Consider the following 10,414-nt stretch of genomic DNA (forward strand, 5'->3'; position numbering starts at 1 on the left):
GCACAGTGTTGTCCTCCAGTAGCCATGGGAGACCGGTTTCAGAACCATCCACGATCTGTAGATGTTCAAGTCGCTGACATAAAACGCCAAACTGTTTGCATTTAACCTGTTCACAGCCGCACGGGTACCTTACTTAAATATGATACCTAGCACAGTGCAAAAGCTCGTGTGCTCTGTTTTAATTTCCTAATACTTCTTATCCTTTTGTTTGCTTGTTTATACAGCTGATGGTTGAATCTAGAGCCTTGAGCACAGCTCAGCAAGTGTTCTAACACAGGTCCAAAAACATACTTGTACTGGCAAATCCTAGAGAGGCTTGCTGGTGCTGAGCCACCCCCCTAGCCCCTCACTTCAGGATGGAGGGGAAATTCTAGACAAGTGTCCTACCACTGAACTATGTCTCCAGATGACTGAATGAATTCCAAACTCTCCTCCTCCAGGTTACCAATTACAGTTTATTTTCACTCAACTGAAAATCATAAACAGTAAAGTAAATTAAGTTGAATATTACTGATGTAATATTGCCAGCGGGCCTCCAGTTTTTCCTCTCCCAAATTCAAAGCCATACTGAATAGATAGATACACATGAATTCTCTAGCCACTTGCCCCATGAGCTACAAAATTTCAACTTTACTTTTCTAAATTTCGCCTAATTCCTATTGCAAGTCCCATCCCCTCACCCCACCATCTTATAAGCAGTTGTAACTTGATCTTCCCAATGTGTGGTCAACCCACTGAACTGGGTGAGTTCTGCTTTTCCTTCCCCTTCTTGGGTTCCTTGTTGTGGCATTTAAGGGCTGGCCTTAATTGCATTTGTGAATTTATGAATCTGTTTTTCACCATGGAATCATCTATCGAACACTCAGAATCCATCACTCATCTACACTGGCATCTGATGGGGGTGGTCCTGACCCGCCTTCTGGCCTGAAACGTAGCCCAGGGAGAGTGAGGATTGTGTTTCGCTGCACATAATTGGTCTCCTGACTTCCGCTTAGTTCAGCTAATGTTTCTCTAGGTCTGGTGCTCAGGTGAGCAATACCACTGTAGGGTGATGTCTTGCTTTCTCTTCTGTGGCTGTCGTAAACTATTCTGATCAAAAGCAACATGGCTCTAGGTTCAGTGGAGGACCATCGCTTAATGGAATTAGTGGAACATGGTGGAACACGATACCCTCCTGTGTCTTCCCATGACCTCCATACATGAAAGGGAGTGCACCCCTACCCCCACATACATATGTTCACACTACACATACATACCCTACACAAATATATATATTCATACACATACACACAGCATAGCATACTCTTTACAACATAAAGTATTCTTATAGGTGTGCTGTTCGGGTATTTCCAGGTAGATTCACTCTGTATGTGGGCAGTGCTGTGCCATTGAGCTAGGTTCCTGGACTGAGTAAAAGGGATAAAAGGAGCTGAGTGCCGGCATTCATTGCTCTCTGCTCCGACTGTGGATATAGCTGCCTTACACTCCTGCCGCCATGATTTCCCCACCATGATGGACTGTACCCCTAAAGTGCCAGTCAAAATAAACTCTCCCCTTTGGTTGCTTCTTCTCAAGTGTTTGGTCACAGCAGTGAGAGAAGGAGGTGATTCAAGACCCCAGATGACTTAGTTCCCCTTCGCCAGCCTAGACTCTTTACAGAGTTATGTCTGCAGAATTTCATGACTAGTGTCTGCAAAGTACTCTGTCCTCTCTCTGCTCTGACATGCAAAGGCCTTGTGGAGGCCTGTCACCCACTGTCCCTGGTATAAACAGTGTCCTCCTTATCTTCATCTGTCAACCTGAAACAGCCTAGAGTCACCTAGGGAAAGTCTCAGTTCAGGGACCGCCTAAATCATCTTGGTCTATGGACGTGACTGTGGCGGGTTGCCTTAGTTGATGATAGCTGCAAGGGGGAACCAAGTGCATTGTGGGTGGCACCATTCCTAGGCAGGTGTACCTAGGCTGTGTAAGAGAGCGAGAGCCCTGGAGAAAGCCAGACAGCAAGACAGCAAACAGCATTCCTCTACGGTTTCTGCTTGAGCTCACGCCTGACTTTCTTCAGTGATGAACTGTGACTTAGAAGTGTAAGACAAATGCATCCTTTCCTGCTTCTGCTGCTTTTGGCCAGAGTGCTGTATCACAGCAACAGAAACGCGATCTGGAATAAGAGCAGTTGAAGAAGGCAGGAGGAGTCAATGCTAGCGTGCTACTGGCACCCTTTCGGACCGCTTTCTCCCCCTTTAGGAAAAAAAGAAGGTCTTTGGAATCGGGGATTAAAAAAACAAAATACTAACACAATGTGTATTCCCCAAATTCTCTCTGATTTACACAAAAATGTACCTTAAAGCCAAATATTTGAGGCCCTTCTTCCCCGACTCCGTTCTGCAAGCCATGGAAACTTCAAATAGAGTGGTCCGTAGGAGGTGGGGGTGGAGGGAGGGTCTCATTGCAGAAGAGCTCTCAAAGGAGGGTGGGAAGCATTGAATACATGACAGTGCCCTGTCAAATCCGGAACGACTTCATAAACACTAGCTGTTGTTTTCAAAAACATTTCTGGAAGGGAATATTGTACAGATGTGGCGTGTGTTGGTGGGGGGTGGCTCCTCTAATGCTGGGTCTAAGACATCCAAAATAGCAAGAGGCAGAGAAATCTCTCTCCGACCCAGTTATTTTGAGAGAAAACCCAATGGTGTGGATGGAATGATCCAGTGATCTGAAGAACTTAATCTCTCCCCCACCTCCCTCCGCCTCCCTCCTACCCCCCTCCTTCCCTGGCTCTCTCTGCAGGGTCTCCTTAGGTAGCCCAGGCTGGCCTCACACTTGCCATCTTCCCGTCTCCATCTCCCAATGGCCGAGATTGCACAGACTTTCTTACCCATCTGAGAGATACTGGCTGTAAGTGTCAGACGAGCCGTATAAAAGACTGCTGAAAGGAAGCCGTGATCATACAAGACACGAGGCAAAGGGAAGCGCCAATCTTTGCTTTAATAAACCAGAGTTCTCCGTGTAAGTCCCCCATGTTTCCTGATGCCACTTTTTAAAAACTGTCTGATTCTTCAGAAAGGTTGTGAATCTACGGAAAAGGGACAGAAAGGGGTTGTCAAATTCAGAGCCAAGAGAGAATGGCTCTGTGAAATGCTGTCCCCTGGGCAGGACATGGCTGTTACTCATACGATCCCACAGCTGCTGTGGTCACTGGTACAAGACACAGCAGGTTCAATTTCCAGCCTGGAGGGGGAAGGAAATCCAGGCCATGCTCTTAACTGAGGAACGATTGGCAGGTGACACTCTGAGAGGAACAGTGACTTTGGGGGGAAAGTATGGCCTGTGGCACTTTCCCATGCCCGGAGGATGACCCACAGTCATGTGCATGGTAACAGCACTAATTGGGCTCAATGGGTTAACAAGTAAATAAATAAAATATTTTTTTAAAGAAGAACATGAAGTAGGGATATGTGATTGGGGTACTGGGGATACTAAGAGGGAGGGAGGAAGGAGGGAAGGATGATCAAGATACATTATATGCACGGATGAAATTTTCAAAAAGACAATTGAATGTTATTTTTTAAAAAAAGTGAAGGAAATTAAAGACAATAGGAATAACTATGTCTCCTATGTTGATACTCAGTGGGTTATATTAGGTCAAGTCTGTCCTGGATGGTTTTCTGTAGGGTTTATCTACCAACTACTGAAACAGAAATATTGAAGTCTTCAGCGGCTTTCATACTGCGTTTCAGTCTTGTGTATTTTGCTTCTTACATGTGTTTATCTGTGTTTGTGTGTGGTGTGTGGGTGCACATGCCATAGGGTGCGTGGAGAGGTCAAAGGACAACTATCAAGAGAGTCTGTTCTCTTCTTCCACCACATGGGTCCTAGGGGTTGGACTCAGGTCTATCTCTGCTGCAGGCCTTTGCTTACTGAGCCAGTTCACCATCCCTAGTTTTGGGCTGTTTTCGTAGGTGACTAGGGCTATACACATTTATCTGTTTAGGACAGTGCACTCCTACAGTTGCAGCTAAGGCATGACTTTTAATGTAGCGTCACTTGTACAAACAAAACCAGTTAAGGCCCTATCCTGTGCTGGCTCAGGGACCAGTGCCACTCTTCAGGACTATGAGTGACATTTGTCAGTGCTGAATCTTCAACTGCTCCTAGGCACGAACTGGATTGTACAAACTCATCTTCCAGATAGGCGCCATTAATTATGCTCTTCTCTACCAAAAGTAACTGCCCTGTAAAAAGAATAATAATCATCATGGATCTGATGATAATGTGCACTTTTAAATGTTTAGGCAGATTGTCAGCTTTACAAAAGAAAATTCTGCTTTCTAGAACAGTAGCTACCTGAACTCTAGGCTGGCAACTGCCAAAGGAACCTGACATATGTGTTAATGATGACTCTGCAGGGTCCAGGCAAGCTTCTGGATGGTCCAGGAAAGACTCCGCTGTGCTCAAGTGCTCAGTGGAACCTTCATGGAATGTGAGTTCTATACTACACTTCATGTCTGTAGAATTCAGTCATTCACAGGAAACACAAGGTGACTCTTATTATCTGAGATCTAATTCATTGTACTTCGATCTGAATTTCAAAAGTTTACTAAATATCTACTGCTCTTCCCAAACTATTACTACACACAAGAAAGTGTGTCCCGTTCCTTTGAGGAGCTCACAAGTTCATTCATGGTTTAAAAGAAAAATGGTGGCCTGGGAGATGACTCACTGGGTAAAGGTACTTGACACCAAGCCTCATGACCTGAGTTCAATCTTAGGGTCCCACTTGAATGAAGGAAAGCACTGACTCCCACAGACTGTCCCTCTGATCTCCACATGCATCATGGCTTGTGCTCACACACACAAGCACGCACACACACGCACACTCACATGCACATGAACATCCATGCATATGCATGGACACATACACAAATAAATGTGTAAAAGATAAACAAAAGAAACCAAACAGAAAAATTAAATAATACATACCATGTAATCCCAGCACCTGGCTCATGCAAAATTTGATCGGACGATCTTTTACTCAACCGTGACTCTTAGGGGAGGAATTCAAGCCAAACCACAAGGAGACAGACCAACTCCAATATGAGGAGTTCCTGGGACACCAGCCCAAGAATCAGAGAAATGGGGACTGGGCATGGTGATATATGTCTGTAATCACAGAACTCAGAATACAGAACCATGAGTTTTGCCACAAATTTAAGGCTAGCCTGACCTACACAGGGAGTTCCAAGCCAGCTAGAACTACAGAGCAAGACCCTATCCCAAGAAAACAAAAAGCAAACAAACAAAACAAACAGGCAAAAAGCACAACTGTGTAGTAGAATAGACAGCCCTATATTTTCCCACCACACTGGTCCCTTCATCTTGGAACACAGCTGGTATGGGTCTGAGTGTTTTTGGAGCCCTACTCTGAGCCCTCGGAGGTTCCAAGATGAAAAGAATTAGGCTAAGCTTAAACATTTTTTTCTTGTTAGAGTGTCCATCCCCACTCCCCCCTCCACACACACACACACACACACACACACACACACACACACTCAGGATTTCAGTCATTTCAATCATTCCTTTTCCCATCCCAATCCCAGGAGCCAGGAATAAGCCCATGTGGTCTTCCCATTGATGTAAATAACCATCGGCTTTATTGAACCCATCTGCTTTGGCCTGGTGGTTGAAATCACAGCTCTAGAGTGTTTTCCACCAAGCGCCCCTTGGGCATTGAGGAAGCTGAGCTCCTGCCTTCCTTGAGAACATTTGTTCAATTTCTTCAAAAGAGCTCTCAGTACAGAAACTCTGTGTTCATTTTTTTCTAGTATCCTTAGGGGCAGAATGTCTAGCCATTTTCTCCACATTAACCATCACTTTCTCTCATTTATTTTCTTTGTTGCCCCTAAAGCTTTTTTTTCTGCCCCCTAGTCCAGACTGCCTGACTCTGTCACTCCATCTGGGATCTCTGAGTTAAAGACAGCTAGCCAACTTGGAGCCATGGTCCATGGCAGCCAACAGCCCGAGCCAGCTTCTGTGTAGTTATGGTACCACGCTATTATAACTGTACTGAGGCTCCAGTCTCATGTAATCACAGGGTCCTAGGTTCGTCCTGCTACTGTGATAAAACATCCTTGTCCACAGAGTTTGTGTTAGTTTACAGTACAGGTTACAGACAATCACTACAGGGAAGTCATGGCGGTAGTACCTTGAGATAGCATCACATCTACAATGAAGAACCAAAGAGAAGTAACTATATACATGTATGCACATGCTTGCTTGCATTCCTGTTTGCTTGCAATCATCTCAATTTCTCCACGCTTAACACAATTCAGTATCTCCTCCCTATGGAACAACATAGTAGGCTGGGTCTTCCAGCATCAATTAATTTAATTTTAAAAATTCCTCCTACAGGGCTGGAGAGATGGCTCAGAGGTTAAGAGCATTGCCTGCTCTTCCAAAGGTCCTGAGTTCAATTCCCAGCAACCACATGGTGACTCACACCAGCTGTAATAGGGTCTGGTGCCCTCTTCTGGACTGCAGGCATACACACAGACAGAATGTTGTATACATAATAAATAAATAAATAAATAAATAAATAAATAAATAAATAAATAAATAAATGTTTTTAAAAATGAAAAAAAATCCTCCTACAGACATGTTCACAGGTGAACCCAACATGGACCTCATTGAGAAGCTCTTCCCAGGAGATGTTGGTTGTGTTACCTTGACAGTGAAAGTTCATCATCCAGGTCTGGAGAGGTGGCTCAGAATACGTACTATTTTTTTCAGAGAACCTGAGTTCGGTTCCCAGTACCTACATCAGATGACTTACAACTACCTGTAGCTACAGCTACAATATCCTCTGGAATCAGCTATAGGAGAATCCAGTACCCTCTTCTGTCCCTTACAGGTACCTTTATGAGTGCACACACACACACACACACACACACACACACACACACACCACTGTTTTAATCTTAAGAAAAAGCTAAGTATCACACACAATAGCACTACAAACTAAATGCCCAGGGCACTTGTTACACAGCACATCTTGCCTAAGCAGGTGTGTCCAAGGATAGCTATGCATGAGATCCAGTACATCCGGAAATGAACACATCATGTCACAACATCAAAAGGGTGGACTTTCATTCCATCTGCATGTATGGGGATAGGTTGCTTGCTTGCTTGCTTGCTTGCTTGGTTTGGATTTGGAGGACAGAATCCTTATGTAGCCCAAGTTAGCTTTAAACTCCTTATCCTCCACTTAAGTTTCACAGGGACAGGAATGTATATGTGGACATGCAAGTCCCAGTCTATAACACACTCACATGTGTATACGAACATATGGTGTAGGAGGTTCTTCTGTTTGTGTGTTGCTTTCATTGGTTAATGAATAAAGAAACCGCCTTGGCGTAGTTGATAGGGCAGAACTTAGGTAGGTGGGGAAGACAGAACTGAATGCTGCAAGGAAGAGAGGCGGAGTAGGAGAGAGACACCATGGAGCCACCAGAGACAGAGATGCTGAATCTTTCCTGGTAAGCCACGGCCACGTGGCAATATACAGATGAATAGAAATGGGTTAAATCAAGATGTGAGAGATAGCCAATAAGAGGCTAGAGATAATGGGCCAAGCAGTGATTTAATTAATACAATTTCTGTGTGGTTATTTCGGGGCTAAGCTAGCAGGGCAGCTGGGAAGAACAAGCGGGCCCTCTCCCTACAACAGACATGCAAGTCCTAATCTATAACACACACACGCAAACACACACACACATATATATATGGAAACAGGTGTGAGTGGGGGCAACATCTTGACAGGAGTCCAAGAGAGGGCGATATTAGGTGATGTGGATGGTTGGAGAGTGAGCAACAGGACACAGGGGACATGGAAGAGGAAAAATCTGGGGAACCACAAGGGGTGAGCAGGAGAAGCAGGACATGGAGAAGATAGAGAAAGGAGAACAGCACAACACATTATATATTGATTTTTAAATTTTAAGTAAATGTTTTACAAAAGAATTTCTACCCTCACACTTCTCCAAGTCACCAGCTGAGTCTATTTTCTCTTGTAAATCTTGGTGCTGTCTCTATAGAGAGGCCTCACCCTCAAGATTTCAGCCTTCAGATTCATCTTGCTTCTTGCCCTGCTCTGAAGCCCCTAACCACCACATCTCTTAATAACTGCTTTCTGCCTGTGCACCAACACTCAGATTATCAGAGTGGACTATGGCTTTTCCCACCATGCTGTGCCCAGTGCCTAGATATTAGCCTCCTTTCCCATCCTCCAGGACTAGACACTGACCTTCCTTACTCTTTGACAGGACCTGGTCACTGGTTCCATTGGCCTCACACATCAAACCAATGGCCCTGTGGCTCCCAAAAGGAACCACTACAATATGACCGTAGGGTCCTTTTACAAGCATTTGAACTGAGGTTCTCACTGATATCTCAGATCATATCAAAGGCATGGATCCTGGACTCTGTGTTGAATGAAGCCTAGAAGGGTACTGTGGAGTTCGACAGGCACATGCATGTGACCACTTGGTCCCTACCTAGCCAGAAGCAGTTTGAGGAGGTTATGGGATCTTTAGCAGGTAGAGCCTCGCTAGAAGAAGTGCATAACTTGGGGAAGACGTTAAGGATCTAGAACCTTACCCAACTTCCTAGTTTCTTTCCCCCTCTCTGATTCCCGTGTTCAGGGAACATGTGATCTCCTGCTTCCTGTGTTTCCTGTCATGCCTTCCCCACCATTTGAACTCTCCCCTCTGAAACCATAAGCTAAAATAAACCATTATTTCCTTAAATTGATGTTAGTCCTGATATTTTATCAGAGCAACAGAAAGGGAATTAACAAATGTTTTCAACCTGGCCTTTTCTTCCTCTACTTACAAACAATTGATCTGAGTCCAATTCCACTGCCAACCTCTCTCAAAGGATGACTTTCGTTCCTGTACCTAGAACCCCAGAATTGGCTGCAGTCTTAAGTTTATCTCTGTCTCATTTTCTTCTATGTCAGTCAAGAAGTAGCATCACTTCTTGTAACCAGGGAACTGTAACCAGGGAACTGGGAAGCTGGTGGGCAATGGGGAAGTAGAGAGAGGAGCTGGGAGCCTGTTCCCACACTCTTCAAATCTCCAAGCAAGAAGTTAGCAGCCAAGCACATATGAGCTTAAGTTCTAATAGGAAACATATGTTTCAGTTCTGTCCTTGCAAGAGAATGGGAATGGGGGCAAAACAGAAGCTGCGGCTGGTAGTGGAGGCTGGACTTCAAACCCAGGCCCTCCTCTTCCCAAGTCCTGCCTAAAACACTGGGAAGTGCTGTCTTTGCTGATGAGGACTTCGTGCAAACATCATTTTGACTTTTGCAGGACGGTGGATTATGGAGCAGAGAACAAGGGACCTGGAGATTAACCAAGAAATTCACAGAGAATCCAAGTACTATATGGAAGACAGGAGGCCAAGATGAAGGCAATGAAATGGGGGGGGGGAGGTAAATGGGCTGAGGGAAGAATTAAGATCTGGGAGGAATCAAGGCTCCATCCTACGCTTCCAACTGCACTGACTAAGAACATGCCTTTCTTATGAGCACAGGCTGGGAAACACAGGACCCCAGAACTCCATTCCCTGGCTCTGCAGTAACCTCTGAGACCCCGTCAGCTCTGCAGCCGTATGCTAGGGAAAGCCTAGCACGCAAATGCCAAGGTTAGCCTGAGCTAGCAGGTCCATGCCAAGAACCACAAAGTTCCATTTTCTGTCAAACACAGGACTTGGCAGAATTCCCTACCTAGACAGAGACAAGCCCATTACTTCATCTCAAGAGCTGCAGTGCAAACCTCTGTTTTTCGTGTTCCTATTAGCAAGACCTCGTGGCTGACAATGCAGCAAATCTATCGGTTACTGCTCCCAGAAGCCCACGGATCAGACCGCAGAGGCCAGAATCCCAGTAGACAAAGATAGATATTTCCACGTGGGATCAAGACCCCAAGACAATCCTGTTTATGCATAGGGGCCCTTATTGTTTTACATTTTTTTAATTAAAGGCAGCTTTTTTTTAATTATTCTATGCAGCCCTTCAAAAAAATCTATTGGGGGAGCTGTAATTTTACTTCCAATCTCCCCATTTAATACTCCCCTAGCGCCCATAAAAAGCTCTGGAGTTTCAGTCCATGATTTGACTCTTTACAGATAATTAGCCGGCAGAATGGCTCCGAGGGGGAAGCAGGTATATATATTTTCACAACTTGGTGGGGAGTGGGTGGGAAAACCGTGGGAGAAGCATCCCCAGGCTGTCTTGGCTCATCTCCGTTCCAGAAACGTAAACATGCAATTCATTGAAAGATACATTCATTTTGGTTCTTTAATTGATGCCATAAAAAAGAAGTACATTTCCCTCCTCTCTGAAGCATCTTATTAAAAA

The sequence above is a fragment of the Microtus ochrogaster genome, chromosome 2, assembly GCF_000317375.1.
Source record: "Microtus ochrogaster isolate Prairie Vole_2 chromosome 2, MicOch1.0, whole genome shotgun sequence".
Taxonomy (NCBI): domain Eukaryota; kingdom Metazoa; phylum Chordata; class Mammalia; order Rodentia; family Cricetidae; genus Microtus; species Microtus ochrogaster.